At 33.7% G+C, this 26,972-nt stretch overlaps 1 protein-coding gene across 1 annotated transcript in view; it reads left to right on the top strand.

Moving 5' to 3' along the window:
* Positions 1-26,972, top strand: part of LOC106103947 (liprin-alpha) — an 81,390-nt gene that overhangs the window by 10,219 nt on the left and 44,199 nt on the right. The gene's annotated exons all lie outside the window — the stretch shown is intronic.

Below are 26,972 nucleotides of genomic sequence, written 5' to 3'. Positions count from 1 at the left end.
AGGTACTAATTAGTACATTTTAGGTACATTTTTTTAGTAAGTGGTATAATTTAATTCGCGATGGTACACCCGCCATTTTGACTCTCACCATGATCACGGTTGTATTGTTAGTGGCGTGAACAGAACAAGCAGTAGTTGTCCATTGCCGGTCTACACGTAACTATAGATTATCAAGTGAATTGAGGCATGACCAAGTTATTTCCGGTTCTCTCCATTAAATACTATTAACGTTATCGCATGATGATTTTTATTCGTACGGAAGTTACAAGTACCATTGAGTCGTGACTCGCTTCTTTGCTTACGAGCTCGAATCCATTTTCAAAACGACACGATACCATTTTGTAACAATATTGTAGGGATTTTAAACTAATTTATAAATAGCTAGCTAATATATCAATACGCTTCAGTAAATAAGCAAAACATAGTAATCCGTAATTATGTAATATTTCCTTTCAATAAATCGTGTCGTATCGGTTGAATGGAGACGCACACTGCACGGGACAATAGTCATATCGCAACCGACACGACTTAATTAATTTCCTTATTTCTTTGTGAATGGATCAAGGTGTATATTCATTGTCTGCTATGTAGTCATTCACTAACTATTAGGCGAAATCTATCAGAATGATTATTAAATTATTTTATTAACACCTTCACGTAAATTGCTATGTGAGATGACCTTGTACTTTAAGACTGATTTTAAAAGTTATATCTGAAGATCGTAGACAATTCACTTTAACTTTTTTGACTTTTGGAGTCACAACAAACGTATGCATGTGACTGAGGTCTAGTATAATGTGGGGGCGAAAGTATCTCGTGGTTGAGTCTATAGCCAGTCGTGACGTCACTACCCACTCGATCACTGCCAATTGAGCACCGGATGCTGGGCGACATCCTCAATACAACCTTCCTGTATACACATCATGTATGGATATATCATACAGGAGTTTTGAGGCTTTATTAAAGCTAAACGAAGTGGAATGTTTTTTGTATAGGGTTTTAGGCAAGATAAATTCAAGCTTACACATATGAACAAATAACAGAGTCTCTTTATTACATTTAATTAGACATCTGCGCTAGATTAAAATTTTCTTGAAACTATTAGAAATGCTTATAAAATGGTTACGTTCATTGCACTTGTGATGAATGTAATGTGCATTAGATTGCAAGACTCGTATGCGTTGATTATGTGGGAGGATGTCGCCTCATTACACGATTCTAATACGTAAAGCTACGTCTACAATTGATGATATGCATTAATATTGTATAGAATGTGCAGAAAATAAGGCAATACAAATTAAGCAAGTTATTGTGACAGAGGGATTTAAAAAAATGTATTTTACAGTAATTAAAAGGTTTTCTAAAATTAATTCATGTTTTATCACTTGTATTATAAACTAGCTTTCGCCCGCGACTCCGTCCGCGTAGAATTAAACAAAAAACAATAGTGAGTAGCCTATGTGTTCTTTCAGGCTGTTCTCTACGTCTATACCAAATTTCATCGAAATCCGTTCAGCCGTTTAGGCTACAAACTCTAACAAACATCCATCCATCTAAACTTTCGCATATATAATATTAGTATGATTAGTATGAAGTATGATTAGATTTTTGGTTGGTTCTATTGGCGCTATTTAGCATTGTGATGTCAAATTGACTGAGGAAAAAAATATTTGGTAGGAGAAATCAGTTAAAAATGCCTCCTGTATTTATTTATTGAACTGTTGTGTCTCGAGGTTGTAATTGAAAACTTATGTTCAAGTGTCGCAATTACGTTGAAGTTATTTTTTTAATCTTAAATTTATATTCTGCTTTTTGTTTCAGGTACTACTAGGCGTATGGGTTACTAGAATAAGTTCATACATAAAGGTGTAGTAAAGGTACATAAAAATTAATGCTTTGAACATTAAATTGTAGTTCTATGTATATTGTAGTTTAGTTTGAGGTTCTTATTTTCTATGAGAAATACTTTTGGCACTTCAAAACTTTACTATGGTCATAACAGCTGCTAAAAATAATGAGTTCACACCGCTCTATAGAAAACATAGAGCCCAAGAACCTTTCAAAGAAACCCCCGCAAAATATTTGAAGGCAGAAGGATCCCTAATTATCGCGCTGCGTTACAAAGCGTTTGATTGATGATTCCAGTGGACCCCACGATTAATTACAATCTACGAGCCATGTTTTACAACCTATTTTAACTAAACCTTCCACTCGCGCAATCCTCCAATCGCGTTGTTAACTAGTAGAATATAAATTCGTCAGCGGATTTCAAAGAATTTATGAACTATACGACAATAGCAGGCCGGAACCGAAACGTTTGACTATCTAAAAACAAGATCAAAGATCAAAGAGTAAGTGGTTACTCTTTGTTACTCATTATTTTTTGATAGCTATACATGTACTGTTGGCGCAGGTAGAAATTAAATTTGGTTTTTAAAATAAATATTTCGTTGTCAAACTGTATTTGCACACTGCGCGTTTTGTTCTACATTTGTATAAAAACGGATTTGCATAAAACATAAGGTAAGCCGAATCCTCTAAACGGAGGTTAAACGCATTATCGTTTCGCGAAGCGCCCGCCGTTTAGCCGAAAGGGCAGTTTGTAAAACCACTGTACATATTTAAAAAGCCGCTCTGGGCCTTTCGCTTTGTTTTTGATAATTTTTCCAGTATTTACTTATTGCTTAGTCAGGATTTTTAACCTGTTTACTTTGATATAATAATGTATGTCAATAATAATTAGAGTTTCGGATGTTATCTTAAACTTTTCTCTCAGGAATATGATGACTAACCTTCATATACAAAGCCTTGACCGAACCACAAACCTATTGGCATTTGCGGCGGACCACAATTTAATTATCTGACAATATATGCATGTATATTGTTTAGAGTAAGCATTGTTTTGACGTTAACGCCTCTAACGCACAGCTTCGATTGTGAACCAAAGCGAAAAGAAACCAAACCCAATTTTATATGAAACTAATATGGATTTGTTTTATTCTTACTTTCTTAAAAGAACGGAAGTTACGCCGCCTTGATTACATTTATCCGAGCTCAGCCTTGCGCCCGCGCACTCTTTGTTCTACCTGTGAAAGATTAACGCAACCTTGAATAATTAGTCCGTGCAGTTAATTAGTGATAATAACAAACGTATTGTATTCATGAAATACATATTTTATACCACAAGATTGACGAATGTCAGTCGATGACGACATAACATGTTAAAGTCTGTCTACTCCAGTTAGAACACTCCTACTATATTACACACTAGACCCACTATTTTCCGTGTAATAGAAGTTGTGGTAGGTCAAGGTTACATTAGTACAAGTGAGAAACACACAGAAATTTCCTTATTCGATATTTGTCTACACTATAATATTATAGCGGAAAAGATTTCATTGCATTTTGGAGACTTCGAAACTACTGGTTCGATTTCAACATTTTTTTTCCCATTAGAAAGCTGCATTGTCGCTGAGATAGATATATTTATTAAAAGTTTTATTTTCGCTCGAATAGTTGGAAGCTAGTTTTTAATAATTGTAAAGGGTTTAAGATAAATCAATAGTATCCTGTTGGTCCAGAAGGGCAGGCTCGGGTATAAATAGCACGGTCGATAGCGCTCCGTGCGCCGCGTGCGATACCCTACCGCCACGCCGACTGGTTCAAATTCCACGTGCCCCGCGAGGATATAAATCTAAATATGTTTTGAATCACGAGATCGAACCTAGGTTAACATATCTAAAGAAATTTATAGGCCCGTAAAATGTAATGTGGATTGAATTTAAATCATGCTACGAACTTCCTGATGTGATTGAAGGAGACTAACTATTATTATAACGAAGTTTTTTGGTACTATCAATGATAACGGAATGGTTACTGACCCATATTTTACATTCCAAGTAAGATTCCTTTGATATTTATTTGCTTTATTAACTTTTACAGTTACTTTAAAAGTTTATAAAAACCGTGGTATGGATACCTAAACGGCTGAACGGATCTCGATGAAGTATGGCTAGGACGTAGAGGATAGTTGGGAAGTACACATAGGCTTGTTTTTTTATCACTCTACGCGGATGGAGTCGAGGGTAAAAAATAGTATTTAATAATAAAATTGTAACATCATATAGCATGGTATCCAAGGTAGAATGGTATCGTGACATTTATTGCCGGAATTAACTGAACGTCCTAGTCAATCGTAATCCATCATATTAGATAGTCTGTTATTACCTGAAGGTAGCTATTACTGCCCTTTCCCGTGTTTATTTGTCCCGCTATAGACTGAGTACGCTAATTACCGTGATTAATCACCTAGCGTGAATGTTTGTCACGTCTCGTCAGAGCGGGCGCACACCTTTGACTAAACTATCGAACAACTGTTATGCGATTGTCGATTGTTTCGACAATTCAACTGTTTAGTTGCACAACTAAAAATCGAGTACTGTGCGCATCATAGAGACTACAGTTATGCGAGAGTGTAGTCAAAAGAAGACAATGCAGGAGTACGGGTTACTGTTCGATTGTTAGCTAGGAAGTGTGGCCGTGACCTAAATTCTTGAGAACAGCGTATTAGAATGTGATGTTAAATTGCTCAGTTACTTTTATAGTTGACAGTTGGCTACTGAAATTGATATACAAAAATAGTTAGCTCTGTTTGATTTTTAGCATTTATCACACGGTAGTGGAAGCGATTTTAATTGCATGAAATTGATTGCATATCCTTGAATATAAAAGCCTTGGTTATTGTAAAACGTTAGCTCAATGTGACAGCACTTTTAATTCCCCCAAACGAGAACAAACGAAGCGCCCCCTGGCGGAGAGGACAAAAGCGTCACATTTTATGTAGGACGTTGCTACGCTTTGCGTCCTTTTGTACGTTTTTTGAATACGTCCTGCATTTGCGTGAAAGCATAGTGTAAAAGTCCTGGTCACTACGACGTGTAATTTACATAATAGAAAACTCTAGGCCACATTACATTGAACCGGTTACATCTATACTATTATAATAAAGCGTAAACAAACACTTCTTTATTGCCTAAGATATCAACAATTACAGCATATTTTTGAATAATTCTTATTTTAATAAAAAAACCCTACACTTACGTCACGCTTTAGCCAATATATTTTAATGCCATTAAACTTAGGGTGTAAATAAATTGGATATAAACCCTAACGTGGGAAAGAGACCATAAGCTGCTACCAACATGAAGGAAGCAAGATTGCCATAGTAACGTAATTGGTATTTTGTCATTTGCAATTGAGAACTTGACAAATGTAAACAATAAATAACAGTTTTTATAATTTCATTCGGATGAAGCCGCACGATAATAGCTACTTATTAATAAAATATATAGAACAGAGGATATTAAAGTAATTAAAAAAAACCATTTATCTTTATCTTTTTGATTTGTACATGCACTCAGGTTTTACTGTCGTTGCAATATCAAAAGTAGATCGTAAATCTAAACTTAGCCTCGACGTCTGGAAACTTCTTTACGTTGATACAATTGTCAAGTTAATTCGTATAACTTGAAGTACATCTCTGTCTTATTAAGTTCGTAACACCTAAAGTTATTACTTAGTACGATAAAGGAAATGTCATAACCGCATAAGTTGATTATCAAATTATTTGCGAGTTTTTAAGGTTTACGGTACAAACGTACAGAAATAAAAAAAATTAACTGTTTAATATTAGTATAGATGCTTACAGCGTTTTTGCTTAAAGCTTTGTTGTAGAACTAATTATTACAGAGAACACGACTTCATTAGCAACGTGTGACCGCACAAAAAGCGACTACTTAAAAGAAAAGTATGAATGGGTGTGTGTACTGATGATGTGGGGTGACCATGATTCAGTTAACTTACCATCATTTTTTTAAATGTCCAAGAAAATTCGAAAGGTTCGTAATTTTGCGTTCATTTTTCTAAAGTGAACAAAAAAAAATGTATTTTTACGTATCGCAAATAAGTATGTAATATTTTTATATAGGTGGTTGGTGTTGACAGAAAAAAATAAGTCGACTTGTATGTTTTAGTATACGTTGATTACAGTTCATACCTAATAATGATATAGTTATAGTTCTAATGAGTAGATTAAAAAATAGGACTGTCTTTCTAAGTCCGTCCGCGTGGTTACTAGGTCAGTGTTATGGAGTGGTCGGGTGACCGCGCCCATGCGGCCTTGTCAAGGCTGACCGGTGATCGGGGCCGGCGGCGTTGGCCTAGGACGCGACATATAATGATTATATTTCATTTACATTATTACGATTCTTTGCTTTTTATAAGACCCTTGCAGACTAGAGACTTATCGGCCGATAGTTGAGCCGATAGTAGAGGTGCCCACATAACATCGGTTTTGTTTGTATATGACTGGCTTGACAGTCCGATATGATTAAACTATCGGCCGATAAGTCCGTAGTGTGTGGGGCTCTAAACTATGAAATAATTTAAAAATGTTGTATAACCGTAGAATTTCACTGTCACGTTTATTGGTACAGTTTGATAAAATAGAGACAACCATATGAATATTTATACAACATGAAGCATTAAAACAATGATTCTTAATAGACAAAGTTCCATCATTAACAATAGTGTACTGCACTGTAAAAACACGTTAACGCATAATTCTGATGCAAAAAGTTTTCAATTGTAGATTTAAGATGATTCAAGTAAATCGGTTTGTTCTTGACTTCGTGTATAATACAAATATAACTACATTCAGACAAGGTCAAAAAGTAACTGCGTTGCGTCAAACTACATAAGCGAGTCAAATATTTGAATAAAGGTATAACTAAGCAAATATAGTTTGCTTCTTACTACCTCGTTATATTTCACTACTTTTACTAACAAGTGTTTGAGCATCCGAGATCTGGTATAATGATGGTCCGATCTCCTGGCTATTTCTCTCCGTAATTTTCAACTCGAGATCTGATCTTCGTGAAGTGCTCTAGTGAACCTCTCAACTAGCTTGTAGATTTAACTTGTTCTTATGAATCTCGTAAGGATTATTATTCATGCACTTAAAGCGGTGAATAAGTGAATCTCTTAGTGGAGATTTATTTGCTAAATTCATGGTAAAGACTTAGTGCTCACTTAGTGCTGCTGAGTCTGTGTAAAATGTAAGCAAATAGCTTAGGACGTTTACTTAGTTTTAACGCGGTTCAGGTGTTTAGTATACTTTTGTACAAGCATTATTTAATAGGAATACGTAGGAGTGTTTTTTCAAGCTTTTCCTTTATGTTCCACACTTTTTTCTTTTTATTACTTGCTATACTTTTCTTATCAACCAATCTTTTGTGTTTGTAACATATTTGTGTTTCTTCGGTTTTAATACTAGCGCCCTCTAGGGAGCGTTTTCAGCTTTAAAACGCTTCCGTCTGAAATTCCGAGGCTTCGTAGGCTGTGATAGTATCGTTTCCCTGCGACAGATGGCGTTGAATTGCACTTCAGAAGGTATAGCTTCCGGAGATAGATGTCGCTCTGAAATCTGAAAAAATATTTAAAATTAACACTTCATTTTAGATGTGAATGTTAAACAAATTGTGTTTAAAATGACGACATTGTTAGTAAACAAAAAATGTTTCATATTTTGAGTATATCGGATAAACAAAACATTCAAAACGTTTTCATAAAGCATAATATCTGTTCATACAGTAGCAGCAAGTGTGTTTACATTGCACATGGTGGAAACGATTCAATCGAAATGCCGTGTCAAGGAAACAAAATAAACGGGAACATAGTCTAGGAGCTAACGGTTTAAATTTATCATAAAATATTATGTAGATATTGCATAGCAAAATTACTTATTGTGTTAGTTAAGACTGCTTTGACCATAGTAGATATAAACATCAATATCACAATCAATTTTTAAAACAATAAAATGTCATGGAAATATTTCAGTCAGTTTGTTTTTAGGTCTTAACAATTTCTGATAAACGTGTAACTGTTGCTTTTCTGTCTTTAATAGTATAATAAAATACCTTTTTAACGTATGTCTTTCACTTAAATTATTTAAACTTTCGTGAGACTTCATTATGATTAATTATTTTACGGCTATTACTCACGTCTATTTTTTTCTCGGTGGTAGCACCGACCAGTTTCTGACCCTTCGGGGGTCACATTCAACAAATTAGGTTGTTTAAATAAAACCTATCGAAAAATTTAACTAACTCTCAGTCTATAACCGAAATACGCGCAGTCTCCGTGGCGGGGCGGCTGACGGTCACGTGGCTATTCCTGTGCGCGTGCGTCTGAGTTCATTCATATTTGTCCCCGGCTATGTTTAGAACAAGCGACGTTCCTATTCCTGTCAGTCTAAATTAGCTCCTCGATATGACCGGACATGACAGCTATACTCCATCGAGAACTACATAAAGGAAGGAAATAGTTGACATGATTATACGTGAATTGGATTCGCCCAATTGTTTATTTACCACAGACTTCAAACATCTCTCTCGTTATATCAATGCCAAAGATTAGCAAGTTCAAGAATAATTATTAAGATGGGCTTCCATTGCTGAAATATCGGTAAATATATATTAATCTCATCCCTTTCATTCGCTTGAATAAGTGACAAAAAATTGGACATATAACAATGTTGGAAACGTGATCGTTAGTGACGATCTTTCTTTCGGTATTTCTACTTTTTAATTGTTAACAGAACAGCTTTATTTGCTTCGTTGTACACATCGGTGTCAGATATCGCTAACGTTCATACGATGGGGTTTGCTGACGTGTCGTGTCGTGTCGTTGATTGATGGCCTGCGCGATCAGTCACGATACGTTTTTTTGTCTTTACCCCTGGAGTTGAACTCGATGACGTATCGCCTTCTCATCTATTGAGTTATATTAATTACTATCACGTTGTATGAAGGTTCAGTTAACATTGATAAAGGTTGTGTCATACTAGTTTATTGTATGTATACTTCTAAACTAATGTAATAAAGTGCTATTTGATGAAAAGCCCTATACTACACTTACGACACGCTTTAGGCTATTTTCACACTATTAAACTTAGGAGGTAAATAATTTAGAGAAAAACCTACATGTGGGAAAGGGACCATAAACTACAAGCTGCTAACTTGAAGGAAGCGAGGTAATTATGGTGAAGGTAATTTTGACATTTACAATTGAGAATTTTACAAATTTATGCAATAAAATAAAGTTTTTATAATTTCACGGGGTTGTAGCCGCACGGAAACAGCTAGTTAAAAATAAGACTAATATGACCCTTTTGTTGTTAATGTTTATCAGAATCGGTGTGACACTTTTGTTTACAGACTTCCGCGTACCATTTATATATAGCAACTTTTAAGTACATTCTTGAAAGAACTTGAACTGTTTATTTTTTTAATTAAGAAAGTCTGCAGCAATAAATTCCTTGGGATGTCCCCACCTGAACGCAGATGGCGCTGCACTAGAATTAGTTGTGAGCCAATTAACTGACTCTCTTGTCGCCAACTAGCTGCCGGGGTAAGTTCTAAGAAGAACTTGATTGTAAGTTGAATTAAAAATGTTTAATTAAATCCAACACAGTAAAAAATATTAGCAATTTCCGATATCTGCAGTGTTCATTCAGTGTTACCTTAGTTTAATTGTTATTAGGTATCTTTATCTCTAAAAAGCCTACCTTGTGAGGGTACCTATGACACCTCACTCGTCAAAATTGTTCAATTGTTGAGGTCGTCACATAACTTGCATACATAAGCGAGTAAATTGTTACCCTCTTATGCGAGTAGTATAAAAATCTAAGAGAATTCATAAAATTATTTCACCTTATTATTCATTTCCTTCCCTACCGGGAGACCGGTGTTTCAAAGTTCAAAAGCAGAATAAATCAAAGCGAACTACAAAAGAAACGACGCGGTAACAGCGGTCTGGAAATATCACATGAAGTGTTACAATGCTATAAGATATTTGTGTTAAAATGTAATATTGTTGTTCTATAATATGTTTTTGAACATGTTTTCGTAATGAAAACTCTGTTGCAATACACAATTGAATTGCAACGTGTTCCGCCATGGAGTTATTGTTATTGCTTTGCTTACAAGGCGTAAATTGTTTACGTTGCAAATGAGCTTGTTGCAAACTGTAAACCGTGTCATATTCATTCGACCTTCACCTTTATTGCGTACTGTTTTTTTATTGTATATTTTTGTGTTATGTTATGTTGTTTCTGATCCTTGTAGACACGCAAATAAAAAAATATATTTGATGAAGTAAATAACGCCATCTAGAGTATTTGAAACTAAATTAGTGCACAAAATAAACAACTACACTTGCGTGTAGTATCAAAAAAAAGGTCATCGTATCCAAACTAAGGGGATGTTGGTCCTTATTGTCAGCGACACGGATAAAGCCGTGTTAATTTCTTTTTAACCCCTTCTGCGTGATCAAGTCGCTAAAGTGTAAAGTCCCTTAATGTTTAAAAGTAGCTGGTCTTTTTTCTTCTTATAAGTCCTATGTTAAAAGATTTTAGTGTGTACTTAAAATGAAAATCAGATAACAGCTGTTATGGTACATTTCTATGGTTAATTTTTTATATAATTGTAGTATAACAACAGACAATCTAGAAAGTACGATAACCTCTATGGTTGTTTTAATCCCAATACAATTTTAGAAGTATCGATAAGATCGATACTGTCTGTAGACAGTCTCGAGAGACTGGACCGTCTGAGCCGCGTCTATCCCATAAAATTGGATATTTAATACTATAAAAGCACTATTTAAACTCCTTTACGACCACACTGGTGATCGTGTACTTGAGCACTTACGCCTACATCTTGTAACTTCCTCTATTGAACCTACTTCGACAATCGCGGTATGGTGCAGGTAAAATGCCTCCAAAACTACTAAATAAACCTTCCTATTGACTCCTAAGTAATTCATAGCCGTAAAATTTTCACAAAAAAATAAAGAATGTGCGATTTTAGACAGATCTATTGTAACAGTGTTATGCGTAGGCTTACAAAATGCGATCTTGAGCAATAGAATAATAAAGTGTACAGAAAGAAATGCGGTGATACATATTTATGGTAAAGTAAACACCATGTTGACGTCCGTCATCATCAGCGGTTATCAAAGGGTAAAACACTTGTTTGACTTAACAATATCTTTTTCTAATATAAACTAAATAACTAGCGTCAAAGTCTAAAGATTACAAATATTTAGAGCAGGATTAAAATACTGGCACTCAACTGAAAAATGTTTGAAAGACATTTTTAAAATGAAAAATGCTCTCATAGTGAAGTGATAATAACAGAATAAAGAAAAATTGCTACACTTCACTTTAGCCGAGCCCGTTGTAAATCTCATCAGTTGTAGCTCACTTCCAGAAGCTTCCAGATAAATTTGATTCCAGCACTCGTTTATTTGCTCTTGAAAAAGTGATGCTACATTTTTTAAACGTATTATTTACAAGCGTTTGCAAGTGACTCCGTCCGCGTGGGCTTAAAAAAAATGGGTAGCTTATGTGTTCTTCTAGACTATCCTCTACACCCATACCAAATTTCATCGAAATCGGTTCAGCCGTTTAGGCTACAAACTCTAACAAAGACCCATTTATCCATCTAAACTTTCGCATTTATAATATTAGTATGATGGCAATTAACCTTCTGTAGTTTTTTGCAGGTTCTTGTATGGTTTCTCTCATGCATTTACTTTTTATCTATACAAATTCAAGTTCAGTAGATATAAAACTATTTCCAGTTTCCAGTACTGGAATATTTATACTGAAACATTATACTTCTTAGTAAGAATCAGAGGAGTGACAATAGATTGTAAGCAGGTGTTTTTGAAATTTAAACAGTTAGAAATTCAGGCAATTTTAATTGTCGTGCCGCATTTACAAACTCATTAAGTAGACAATAGTAATGAGCTGTCATCTGCCAAGCTTGTCCGCACAAAGTATTTGGTTGCTTTGAATTTTTATTTAAGTGCCATAAAATGGAAAATGTGATGAGATTTATAATAATATTATTTTTTACAAGGCCAATTAAATAGCTCTCTTTCTAAGAAGCACATCTATACTAATATTATAAAAAGAAAATATTTGTATTTATTGAAGTAACTTAAAAACTACTGGAGGTAGGTACTTAGGTAATTTATCTGTGAGCAAGATAGACTATGTCATTTTTTTTTAATTTCATGTCGACGAAGTCGCGAGCAACAGCTTTTTAATCATAAATGCTAACACTTGTTTTTAATAAGCTTATAAGGTTGTATAAGTGAAGCTTAATTCTAACTCTGTCATTTCTTTTTTAATAAATACATAACTGTATATTTAAATTTGCTAAACCCAGAACAACGTACTACGGTTCCAATTTGTCTCTGTTTAACGTTCGATATGTATTGTGGTGAAATCAAATGCAGGCTGTTTACCTTGTTTTTATTCAGATTTCCGCCGCACGTTTGTTTTGCGGCTTCACGTTCTCTTCGTTTTTAAGGTTTGCCTTTATTGTCGTTCTGTCGATGTCTAGAAAATAGTAAATAGAAGTATGACTTTCTTTGCATTATTAGAAAATAATTTGATGTTATTAGAGATAGATTTTTAGTTATAAAAGTGCAAGTTTGATACTAGATTTGGCGACATATATACAGCGATAGTCTCTGCCTACCCCATTCATGTGATAGATGGTAAAAGCTTGTATTAATAAGCGACAAGGACGCTTTTATAATTACATCTCGCGTTGAGTCGTGTCGCAACTGTCCGCTGCAGGCGTCGAGGCTTTCCAGATAAATTGGACAAAGTGCCTCCCCAGGCTGTATAGGCACTAATAGAATGTCCTAGCTAGCTGTTAGTTGAAAGAGTGTATGGAATATTTGAATATTATTATGGTAGGTGTGGTTTTTTGTTGAGCCTTAAGTTAATGTTTTATTTTTGAAATCACGCAAAGATACTGATTTAGATTTTTATCTAAATAAAATGTATTATGCTTGTAAACTATGCCTTTTTTGATTTAGTAATAGAAGATCGCTAGTAAAATTTCATGTATGTCGTAATTTCTAAATATTTGTTCTCAGCACAGGAACAGGTCGTAAACATGCGATTAATTCTGTTATAAAATCACCACGGCTTTGGCAAAACACGGTATTTAAATTACAAAATATTAGGGTCATATTTGGACACTATTGCAGGCTTCTAAACTTTATTAGTATACAGAGTACGGAATCTTATGGTTAAAGGAATGGAATTTATTAAATTCCTATATTAAAAATCTTTTCTTTTTTTATTTTAATTCATCCAAATACAGATATTACAAGATGAATGTTAATCCAGGGCACAAGTATAGGATTTACCGTAGCAAGATATCGATGTCAAGTCGCCCAGGGTGCGCTGGCATTGTTCCACGAGCCGCTGTTTTTGGACCCCCCTTTCGAATTATGAGGCCATTATTTATTACGAGCTTACGTACGAGACGGAATTGTAAGACCTACCCGCCTTTATGTACTCTTGATTCTACATTTTATATCTCAATTGGGTTACGGGAAATTAAAATTTGCATATTCAATACTATGAAAGTTTTGAACCAATTTACTGAAAATATTAGAGGTAGCAAACGGTTTCTAGAAGCATAATAGTATATGGTTTCAACGTATATTTAGTACGATTATCTTTAGTGATTTTAATATAGGAGAATGGTTTGCAGCCCGCATTAACAATGAATCTCATATTGTCTTCGATTCTTGATTGGAAATTAATTGGCTTTGCATTAAAAGCTCTTGTTGTTGACGTTTTAATAATGCGCCGCAAACCCGCAGCGAGCGTCCCGGCGCTAGTGGGACCTCTCATACTACACAACGGTGTTTAATCAACTATTATTGATGACTTATTTGTTATAATTTACCAGAAAATGCTCTTTTTAGTATTAGAAATGAATGTCTTCACTAAAATAGACATAGCTTTAATATACAGAGAGATACGTTACTATTGTGTTTTGTATTTCGTTGTGGTTTAAAAATTGCATTTTATTGTTTGTTAGGTTTTATAGAATTTTATCACTATCTTGGAACCTAATGAAGTGAACCTTTTTCGTTGGTAGTCGCGGACCGAAGGATTAGCAATAAAAATTATATGACGCTATAAAGAAAGTTATATTGAAAACATTTATTTTACGAGGGCTTCGTGGAAGTGACGCTCACACATCATACTGTCGATGCTACTTAGGTTTCCAATGTTTGGCATATACCATTTCATTCTGTACGTAATAAGTGCTTTTTATGTCTTAAGTCAATGTAAAATATTTATGAAATTCGACAAAAAAAATTACTTGGAAAGCAAAACAAAGAACGTATTATTGTAATGTTGTTAACATTGATTCTATAAACGTAAGGAACTATTAAATTATTTATATCTAAATCAGTCATATTAGTTTTTGTGAAAAAAGATGTATGTATTGGCGTTGTTCCAAATTCTTATATAAATATAGTTTTTCTGTCGACGTGTTCTCGGTATTCTGTCATTATTTATGTAATATGACCTTTTTACATAATGTTATCCGGTCTTGTTTTAATAAATATTTCTTTTGTACTAATTTTACCGCTATTGTATATGAAAATGATCAAATAAATAACAGATAAAATGTGCAAATAAACGTATCTTATTTAAAATTAGAGGGAATTCTATCTTATTGCTTATATAATTTTCATCTTTACGCCCCTAAATTAAGTTTGATCAATCTAAAATACGATATAAAAAATTCCGTAAGTCAGAATTTCAGGTTTTTCATTCTACTTAATGATAGGATCTGTTATGTCATACGCTGTAATAATAGATGAATGGTTTTATCATCCCCAAGTATCAATTACGTGTTCGAAATCTCGGTTAAGGAGGGTTCTATCGGTGACGTCAGATCGCTCGCTACGGCCACCGCTCCGGGCTACATGCTACGCCGTAGCGTAGTGTCTACGGACGCGCGAAGCTGGCCGTACGCTACGCCGCTATCAGAGCACGTAGACATAGAAGTTTGAGGTTACGATAAAGTTTTGTGTTATTTAAAAAATATTCGTTGAATAAAGTGAAAATAATTATTACTCGTAATAAGGAATGTAAATAAATGAGCCGGTAATGTTACTTAAATAATTGCAATAACATTTAAGAACATTTTTATGTCAATTGTGTAAAGTTGTTGTGTAAAGCTAGTTTAAAATAACTGAAGACAGTTAAGATGTGAAAAATGGGCGAGGGTACGAACCCCGGCGTGTTCTTTGTGGGCGCGAAGGGCAACGGATACAGGCTGTCAGCGCGCGGGGTCCAGACCCTGCAGACGTTCCTACGGGAGCATGGCGCTGACTGCGTCAGGCAGTTCATGCAGGTCAGCTGGGACATCCTGTATACTAGCAACTAGTAACATTAGAAACACAGTACTAATCTGACGCCTGTCTCCGAAATAAAATTTAAGATAACAATAATGTGAAAGTATAAATTAAAATTGTTTCCTTAATTATCCATATTTTTTCTCTTGCATCTTGTTGAATGTTTTATGATACCTTATTTTTATCGTGGGGTAATGTCTACATATATCCTACCCTTTGGAGTGATTTGTTTGTTTCTTTATAAGATACTAGCTGTTTCCGTGAGGCTTCATCCTCATAAAATTATAAAAAGAACTTTTTTGTATTGTTACATTTGTCAAATTTTTTATTGCAAATGTCAAATTTATTTAATAAACTTGCTTGCTTAATGTTGGCAGCTTGGAGTATATGGTCTCTTTCCCACATGAGAGATTTTTATTAATTTATATACCCTCTAAGTTCAATAGCGTGAAAGTAGTTAGCCTAAAGCGTGTCGTAAATATAGGGATTTTTATCAAAGAAAGAATCATCCAAAAATATGCAGCGATTGCTGACATCCTACGCCACGAAGTAATGTGTATTTACGCTTTATTATATTATAGATTTTGTCAGGATGGTATAAATCAGACTTAAATTAGGTTATTCCCGACAACAATAAGCCGCATTTTTTTATTAATTTTTCACATCATCCCACAAGCAGTGTCCTACATTTATGTTCTATATATTATTTCGAAACTTTCACGTGTGCTTTCAATAATTCTAAAATGTACATCTGAAAATTCCCCAGTCGTTGAAATGTTTCATGATAAATTCCTTTTGTATACTTTGGTCGCTTTGAATATCTGTATTATGTTTCTAATATATCTTCTTAAAATATAGTACATACTATATCTCAGTCAAGACTGCCTGATTTTGAAAATATATTTAAATGTTATACATAGGTAATTTATGTGTTAGTGTTAAATTTTATATTATAGTAATGTGTTTTAAAGTGACAAAGATATTATACAACACCTGTAACAGCCAGTGTAGAGAGACGTGAGAAAATGCAAGTCAAAAAAGGCCAACGCTACGTTGTAGAACTATACACGTCGCGTAGATACTCGTAGCTAGGAAAGCATACGCTTAGCTACAGAGCTTTGGTGTAAGGCTCACTCCTGGTGGCACGGATATCACACAATACGAGACTTCGTGCCCCGTAACGTTTGTTTTTGTTTTGACCCCGTGTAAGGCACAGGATATGGCAATGTACAGGTGCAGAAGTGCTTGACTTATACAATTGAAAGGAGAAGGTTTTGTTATTATTTACTTCAAACTGTATTCTTGATATAGTAAATTTACAATATTTTAAGATGGTATCGCGTTCTTAGCGTTAAGTGTACTTTTTAATCTTGTTTCATTTTACTAATATTAATAAATACGAAAGTTAAAATGGTAGAGTTTCTAGTATAAAAGGCTAAACGAATTTTGATTAAATTTGGTATAGATGTAGAGGAGAGTTTAGAACACGCGGACGTAGTCGCGGGCGATGACTAGTGTTAAATTTAACGTAAATGTACATGATATTTAATAGAAAAGATAATCGGTGTCGACTACAATTATTGGATTGCATGTAATGTTCCGTTTGATAGCTGTAGCGGTTGCATTGGTCTCGTATCGCGTTTGGCACGCGAGCTACAATTGTAGCCTTTTATCCTTTAAGTAGGAAGCGCAGTACACGAGTAAAATATACAAGTAAACAGGATGCAAGTTGTAATGCGAGAATTACATACGTTTTATGCTTTATAATGTTTTAAGCTGAAATAAATAGTTGGCAATTAAATTGAACTTGTTATTTATGTTTTTTACTTAAATCGGTTTTTAATTTTATATTAAAATTAAGTGTTAATTATGTTTTAAAGCATTACTTTACTATTTTAATTTTTATTATTTTCTGTTCTACTTTTTTCTGTCAAAAAAAAAATAAGGATAATGTATTTTTCGTGTTTTATTTCACACTAAATCGTCTTTTCTCAATTTTAGCACCTCTATAACAAACTGCGCGTACAAAAGTTTCTTAATTAAACTTTTGAAGTGTCCTCTCATTTATTTTTGCTTCCACTTCGTAATGTTGTATTTAAAACTATTTACTTTGTTAAGACTGCCTTAGTTATTTGTCAAGTTTATGTACGCTCATGAAAATTTTGTTTTTGTAGCGGTTACAGTCTCATTTGACTTTTTTTACATTGAAAATATGTTTGATGGCTAAGTTAAGTAAGAAGTGCTTTAATCAGTTACAAAAATGTAATCGATTGTTTACTGCTGCCCACTGTAATTGTATGTGCAACATGTGTATTGGCAGTAGAAACTCACCGAGTGTGGCGTATATAGTGACAATTTTCCACGGGAATGGAATTTGACTACAAGTTAACTAAAGCCGTATTGTGTGACGAGGTAGTGCTGACGCAATGTCACTAAGCTACTAACTACGTGTACCCTGTTACAGTTTAGATGGTACTTTATAAGTTAATGGTTATTGAGTTTAAGTATGATATAAGATGTATTATATGTCACGGGAGTTAATTGAATTATAATTTCGTGAGAAATACCATAGATAACTGAAATAAATTGACAAAATTCTTCAGGAGTTTTTGTTTTAAAATGAGCAAAAGATAACTAAGTTTTAGTGTGTGAATATATTTGGATGTTGTTATTCTCCTTTGTATAAAGATAATATGATAAAGGTTTATCGTGTATAGCTTATATTCGTACAATGAATTTCTTTGTATGAAATTTAAATTTTATTTCGTTCATAAAGATAGCGCTGGTCTGTGGTCAAAGCGCTCACAATTCTTAATATTGTAGGGAAAAGAAAACTCATTTATGTTGAAGTTTAAAAGGATTTTTATCTATTCTTTTTACGTTTACCAATTACCATTTAATACGAACTAAACTTCATTATTTGCAATTTTACTACATATAAACGAATAATAGTAGATAGGAGTAATATCATGCTAACCGAGTTTTGATAACTAAAGTTGAAGGACTTGCATGATACTGCCCAAACACGTGTACAGAACTATATTTTCACCCTTCTTATTCTCTTTAAGAAAAAGATAGCAATGTTATTAAAAAGCCATTTTTCAGTCGATATCCATGTTAACATCAAGCCATAACATCCTAGATATTTGTCGAAAGGTATATTAAAAACGTTTCTCTTGAAAATTTGAAAAATCGTCTTAAAGTTAACGTCTTGCTATTTCATTATAATTATTTGAGGGCGCGATTTGCGGGATATTTAATTTAGCAAGACTTTCCGAGACTTCCCCCGCCCGCCCTTTGTGAAAAGTTGCCCGTGGAACATTTCACATCACATGGTTTACGATGAAATTGTTCAAATTATTCGTTTAACAGGTCTTTGTGATTCGTTCAGCGAACGTTGCCGTACGTAAATAAAGTGTATTTTTTTTTTTTCAAATCATTTGTTATTTAATTTTGCCACATATTTGACGTACTAAACCGTGGAAATAGATATGCAATAACCTTAATAATAGATATATGATTTCTTGTATTTGGAAAGATGTTAATACTTTGTAAAAAAAATGCATTTTGATAATCTTACTAACATTATAAATGCGAATGTTTAGATGGATGATTATTAGAAGGTTTCGCCATAACAGCACAACGAATCTCGATGTAATTTACAATGATAATAAAATGTAGTCTGAAATAACACTTGAGCTATCTATTAAGTTTTCTTTTAAGTCCGCGCCGACGAAGTCACGGGAGAAAGCTAGTGAAGAATGAACTAGTAACTGACATCATTATAAGTTTAAGACAACAATAAATGTGATTATTTTTTGTTATATGTAATTTGATACTTATTATTTGAAGCACATAAGTTCGTAATTCTCACTAAGAAAAAAAATATATTAATTAGTGTTCTGATATATCTATTCGTAGTTTAAATTCAATTGGAATAGAGATTATAATTTATTGCATTTTGGTTTTAATAGAAATATGTTATTAGTTAGATTTACTGATGTTCTAGTATTGCTGAATGGTGCTAATTAAATTTATTCCCTTGGGAAATGGAATCAAATAGCTCTTCAGTAATCCGCAGCGGCGCGCACACCGCGACGCGCCGGTAGAGTTTCAGGCTGACTGAAAGGAGCTTAATGAAATCCCTGACGCCGAGTTATACTACTTCTGTATTTACAAATTCTAGTTTTAAATACAACTTAGAATTACACGAGTATCGTCAAATTGTTAGCGCCGTTTATAATTTGGCAGACGTCAATGTTTTAATGGCTTTTGAGACTAATCGCATGTAACATTGTAAACGTTAGTTATGACTGTGGAAGTTACCCCGGTAAAGGTAGAACGAGAAAGAGATGGATGGATTGCGTGAAAGGTGACGTGATCACGAAGGGAGTGATGATTGAGATGACGTATGATAGATTTATGTGGAGAACCTGTCGTGCCGATCCTACGTGAGTAGTATACGAAGATAATGATGATGATGGAGTTTAAGCCTGGTCTTCTAAGTAAAAAGCTTATTTAATTCTTTGCTTATACACTTGTATAATTTAAGTAAAGATGGTAAAGTCGGTTTACCTGATCGCAAGCTTATCCCGACTTTGAGGGACGCAGTCGTGCGAATTCGGCCACGGTTCACCCCACAGTATTCATATTTTATTTTGATTTATTACTATTTCTATTTTGGTAAATCTGATCGTAAATTGCATCATTAGATTTTGTTTCCAAATTTAATTTATATCTTCTATCACGTTCTTATCTTTGTTTCTGTTACATCTTTTTCGCTAAATAAATGTATATCTATACTATTGTAATAAAGCGTAAACACAAATTTCTTTGTTGCCTAAGATGTCAGCAATTACAGCATATTTTTGATTAACTCTTTTTTTAATGAAAAGCCCTACACTTGCGTCACGCTTTAAGCTATATATTTAACGCCATCAAACTTAAGGGGTAAATATTTTGGATAAAAACCCTAATTTGGGAAAGAGACCATAAGTTGTTGCCGACATCAAGGAAGCAAGGTTATCATCATGTCATGTCATTTTGACATTTGTAATGATAATTTGACAAATGTAAACAATAAAATAAATTTTTCATAATTTCATGCGAATGAAGTCGCACGGGAACAACAAGTATAAGAATAAAAAAAAGCTATATTATTATTTTGGGCAAATGCATATTAAATGGCCAATGTTAGAAATATCTGAAATGTGCAAATATTTGTATTTCGATCAAATTCAGCAGAGTTTGTATGCTGATGGCATATTTGTCGTGTTCATCTGCCGACAGGCGAGCGAGCTAATACTAAATTATTACATAACTGACCTAATTTAATGTCAACATTATTTAAAGCTGCAATTGTTTTCCTTTAAATCAATTAACACTTATAACTTTTAGCATGAAATGGACGCAGAAACGCTAAGTAAGCACTAAGAGACTTTAGTGTGATGAAGTGACCAATTAACGAGTGTTAGAAAAAGAAAGTTCAATTACGTTAGTTAGTAATTTATTTACGTGCTTAATTAATCTCGTAAAACGCTTGGAATTCAAATCATTCGCTTTTTAAATCCCCATCCGCACATTAGAGTGTTTCGATGTTAGGTTTCCACATTACCACTAGTATCGTAGACTTGTAGGTCATGCTCGTATACCCTAAAAGCTTCCGATTTTAGCTTCCAGGTCAGAGGACGCGGCCGAAGTATGTAATGGCTCGGAAAATATTTTTCACGTTTGGTATTTTAACATTTAAGTTCTGTGGTTTTGGAATATTATCCAGCTAATTACATTTTTTTTCTTTTATGTTCTTGGTCTTAAGAGAAGTAAAGATTTTGGAATATCATCTTATTTTTCATTCGTTTCGTTCATAAGATTTACGAAGCCTTTTATAATCTATGTCCACATTTCTTTTATCAAAATTGTTTCAAGTTTAATGGATTCCGCTGAAAGGATGCGTAAGACCGGTTGTGGTTACAAAAGAAAGAGAATATTAAATAGAAAGAGACGTATATACTGCTGTTCACTCTTAGGATTAATTTTAAGGTGAGTTTTCACGGTCGTAACCTGTATTGATATTATTCCAGCCCTTATATACACTATTAAGAAAATAGTGATAATATATTTATTTTTGCGGGCCATATTTGTCCATATTTTTTAATTTGTGTCATGTAATGTTTTCAATAAAATAATAAATAATAAATTCACATGACTATTTAATATTAACCGTTAATTTCAGAGTTAATGTTTTGTACTTTATTGACAATTTTAATTATTGTGCCGTATGTATGATTTAGATTTAATTTCTAGTGACTATTGAGATATCTAGATCGTAAACTAATCCATCTCTTGTGACATTTGAAATAATTAACTAAATGGATGGTTACACCAGCCTCCCGTAATTTATTACCATTTTAAACACCATTAGTATTACAACAGTTTTGTGAGCTGTCTGAACGTTTGCTGTACTGTTTATTAAGATTAATCGAAGATTTGAAGACTTTCCATTTGATTATCCATATTATACTACGACCTATCATTCTTGATACTTGCACATATTTGTTGAAATATTTTTAACGACAAAGTTATTGTGATACATTAAGTAAAATAGGCCCCTTAATTGTTTTCTGAATATGAAGAAAAGTTTGCAATTATATTTGTATGTGTTTGTGTTTTTATTAAAACTGATATTAAAACGAGGCCTTTACGGTCTAAAAACTTTGTGATATGCAGTAAAAAGCGGGTAGATTAAAAAAATTGAAGTGAGCAACAAATATTATTGTTTGTTTTTCTCAAGTGCAAGCAATCTCAGTTAAAATAGAAATGTTGTGATGTTAAACCGCACTGGGGAATAAACCTCGACAGATGTGATTGCATTTTTCCATATTTAGCAGAAAACCACACTTTGAACTCTTTGTAGACGCTACTATGTTTTAGTAGGGATGTTGTAATCTTGGTCGTTGATCTTCAATACCTAAATGAATCCGACTGTGTAACATAACATAATAGTGTTATAATTTTTTAAGGCTGTCTTTAGTGAATATTGACAATCTTTCTCCAAATATGACGTAAGTAATGTAAAAAAATCCAATACATCGGTTTAAGTAATGTTTGCCGATATGTCATGGCAGAATGATGGATTGGTGTTTAGGGGAAGTTGTATTTTGCCCATTCCTGACATAGCCCTATCAGAATCCTCCTCTTAAATTTAATAGCTAAAGTTTAAATACAACTCCCTCTCCTAACTTAGAGGGGTAGGCAGTGTTTACGGATTTCTATGTGACCGCTGTTCCTGGCCAATTTATAGTTTGCCCTTAAAATAAAGTTATTAAGTTTCTCTAATATTTGACAGGTAATAAACTCATTGTGCTTGTAATCTGTTTATGGTTTATTATAAAAATCGCAACTATTTCTTAATGCTACGTTAATTGACTGTTATCTAAGTGGAATAAAGCCTCGAATTTTATATATTTCTCCTACGACCTCTAATCTCGTGTGATATCAGTAATCCAGATCTAAACCTATCCGTACCTGTCAAGAAACATCAACGTAATGGACCCGGCTCTTAGGAGACGCGGTTAAACGGCTTTTTTTCACTGAAACATAAAGATTTGAGAAGTAGCAAAGATTATGATTTTCTTCTAAAAAGGTTTTATTACGTATTCGGACATGATTGTAGGTTATTTAGTTCTTTCAATCGTGAAAATTGTTATAACGTTTTGATGCCTTTTCTAAGATGCAGACAGAAGTAATCATAAGATTTATTACGCTTTATGTACTTAGTATACCAACTTATCTGAAGTTTAAAGAGTATAACAGACAAATAATTTAATTTAATTTATAAATTTATTTGTAAGACCCGTTAGACCTCTGATAAACACCGTTCCAAAATTTTTTAACATCTAAAATAGCAGTTTAAATGTAACCCGTAAGAGTAGATTAAAGCGAGTTAAAAGGTTCTTGAATAAAATTGTCATGATAACTGCGTCTGTTTCAAGTTGGTGGTCGCGACTCCCCGAGTACATGATGCATCGCAGCACTTGTCTGCATTTTATTATAACTATCCTTTTTATCTATCTCTTTCTCTGTTCGGTATACGACAATTTCAACTATAAAATAAAGGTTGCCGCGTGGGTATCAATAGAAGTTTTACCCAAACATAAGTCGTTGGCTATTCGTTTTTTCGATCAAAACTGTGTTTATGTTTATGTATAAATCTATAAAAAATCTAGGCAAAACACTATTTCCACGCGTTTACTTTAGTGTCCAGTTTTTATACTTGGCTTTTATAGGTGTATTTTCGCTAGGCATTTTTACAGGGTGCGCGTAAATTCCATTTACAATCTCTGGTAATTCCCGCAGTCGTTACGTGGCCGTTGCGTTAGATTGGGTGGTCGGCGGCCGCTCGGAGAGAGACATAACCATTTCGCAGGATGCTCTGTGGAATCCCGATCGAGGAGTGGCGATGTTTCAATTTACTTAGTCGATCTTTACTGGCCGGAACGAATTCAAGGGTTTGGCCTCATGACTGCTTAGGTACATGAATACAGTACACATGACAGTAGCTTATATCCCTACCTACTTGTATAAAAGTTAGTGTGAATTCCTGCCTTAAGATCGTAAATACTTTTCTTGAATAATTCCTAAATCAAAACGAACATTTTGATCATAACTAAATTGTTAAGTAATCCCAGTTTTTTTTTCAAGAACGTATAAAGATATGACTATATTCTTTTATATAACAGAATACTACAGTCTCATCTTGCACCATAGTTTATTTGTCCCCAGTTAAACTGCGCGTTTCAATCTGACATTCAAATCATGGGAACTGATATCGATAGGCGACAAGCGACGTCGGTCGCCGATGGGTCAATGAGACAATTTACATGCAGCCGTTGCCCCCACTCCGGCCGCGACGTCACCGCCACCTGGCGGCACGGGCTCGATACGTAACATCCCGCGTTACATCCGAAATACATTGAAATCAATAATACAAGTTGATATGATGACAAATTCTAATACTTTTCGTTTGGTTTGTAGATTGTAGATGCATGTAAATTTTTTACCATGTTCGTGTTTTTTAATAAAAATTCGCTATCTAAGCCACATGTTGGATAATATTTTCGGATTAAGAAAAAACCCTTTTCAAAGTCTTCTTTCAACTTCCTTTTAGTATTACGATTACTGAACTGATTACTTATCTGCCGCGAATCCTTTTATACCTTTCTCAAAAGGAATTCATTGTTGTTTAAGAAAGGTAAAAAATGCGAAAAATGAACAAAGAGTTTCTCGTTTTCAATTATTGAGGCTAATATCATGGTCTAATATTAGTTCTAATCCTAAATAACGTATTATGTATCGTTTGCTTCTGGGATATTAAATTAAACCAAGTAAATGTACTAAATCGTACCTTTAAACTGTTTTGGAATACGGAATATTACGCGAATGTTACCTTTTTTTCTGTATCTCGTATCTTAAAATGAAATTTAAATGCCATTTTGCATGATTTTGCATGACCCATGTATGTCGTAATTCGAATAATACGAATACCAGCATGTCCTTTTAAATTATTGTCAATGAAATTAACCCTAATACACGTAGAGAGGTATTTCATCAGAGATGACGTCGGACATAACATGGCGTGTCATTGCCCCCACCCATGGGGCCTAATGGCCACCAATCATTCAGGTTCCGGGTCATGCAGTATCGTTATATTTAAATATAACACATTATATACGTTCTAATTGTTTTTTTTTTTTGCGCATTTGAAGTACTACTGAATTTAGCCAGCTCTAATTAATTAATATTTAATGTTTAAAGGAAAAAAATATTACTTGTTTGCATTTAATAGGCCCGAAACTACTGGACCGATTTTAAAAATTCTTCGCCAATAAAAAGCTATATTATTATGAGTAATATAGGCTATATAACATTGTAATAAAATTTTATAATGTTAATTAAAATCACAACTAACCTAGCCCTACATAGAATTTATACATCAAACACATTGCTCAGGCAACCAATGGCCTTCACAACGCCTTATTTCTTTCGTCCGATCATTACGTCGTTTTGTAATGAATCGCGCGGACGGTACCCTATCCAGTTGGACTGGCAATTTGTCGGCTCAGATATTGCAATCTATCCAGATAACACGCTACGCTTCATACGTCTGCCTTAGCAAAGAAAACAACAAAATTTTAACGATACGGACTAAAAGAAATCTAATGTGTTTTTGTTTTTACAGGTACTTGATCCAGCTATTTGGGTAAAAATAAGCTGTATTTATTTCAAGTAAGTAAATATGCACAAAACAAGCCTTTTTTTAATTTACCTTTATAAGTGTGAATGTATCAGAAGTAAAACAGGTGTGTCAGGATCGCGTCAATTGGACGTCTGTGGTCTTTGCCTAACCATTTACGGATGTCTTGTTTTATTGTGGTATTCTTGAGTATATTATAAAAAGTGTTATTGGTCGTTTATTACTTTATTCATTATTTATAAGTCGGTCGTAAATTACAGAACACCTACTTGAATTTAGGAACAATGCCCTTTAACCCAAGGTATCATTATTTGAGGAAATTCTCTGCGTAGTTTGGAGACTTGATGACTTGCGGTTTTAGCAAACGTAATGACTAGATGACTCGCAAATCGTCCGAAATTAGATACATACATTTAGTTATATAATTCAAACCTTTTGTAAGAAAGCTTATATTTATTGAACAAACTTTATCATCAACAGCCCACTAAACGTCCCCTCTTAGGGTCTCGGTGCCTGTCAAAAGTTTAGCCTGAGAATGTACTGACATTAAGTAAAGGCTTAGTTAAATAAAAATTATTTAGAAGCAATTTGACTTATTTCAACCTGGGAATAAGATCTGTATACTACAGGTAAAAGAAAGCGTTGTAAAATAAAGTGTAGAGTCGTATTATTTAGAGATTTTTTCCTGTTATAAAAATTTTATTTCAACGCCATCTGTCGTCGAGTTTGAGCTTGGTGTGTAGTTTCGTACATCCGCCCGAGATGTGTTTATTCGTGTATTTCAAAAGATGGCTGAAATCCTTATCTTCTGTATTAGAAGAATATGTGATAATAGACTGAAGAACACTTTTATTTAAGACAACGAAGAAATTAAATAGATTTAAATGTTATAATTGTTGTTTTAATGAAAAATTCTTGAAATTTTAATAGCATGAAAATGTATTCACGTCGCTCGTTATATTTTAAATCACGGCTATAATTATGCGTTAACTTTCGAAATCCATTATCAAAATCGTGTCTGAAATCCGAAACCGCCTTCCCTATTATATCCTTTATGATAAAATCATTTCCATATTATATGGGATTCAATTTATTTTAATTACTCGTTCTCATCAATTTTCGAGAAACGTTCTCTGTATGAAGCGTGTATGTTTTATGTATAACAATAACCGATACTTCAGTTATCTGGAGTTTTATCTTTGAATTTGGGTTAGAATAGAATCGTTAACTGTGTTGATTTTTTTGTTATAATTTTTGTAAAGTGCGTTCAAGTTTTAATAATAAAATCGGACGAAAAAAAAAGAAAAAATAATCTAAATTTTTAGAAAGAAATGTTGAAAATCTCTTCCTTGCTTACTTTTCTCTTGTCTAGAGTTCTATCAGCTTTACTAAAGCTCGTAAAATGACCTCA

Source organism: Papilio polytes, unplaced genomic scaffold, assembly GCF_000836215.1.
Source record: "Papilio polytes unplaced genomic scaffold, Ppol_1.0 DF823692.1, whole genome shotgun sequence".
Classification (NCBI taxonomy): Eukaryota; Metazoa; Arthropoda; class Insecta; order Lepidoptera; family Papilionidae; genus Papilio; species Papilio polytes.
This window is presented reverse-complemented; position numbering and strand designations above follow the sequence as displayed.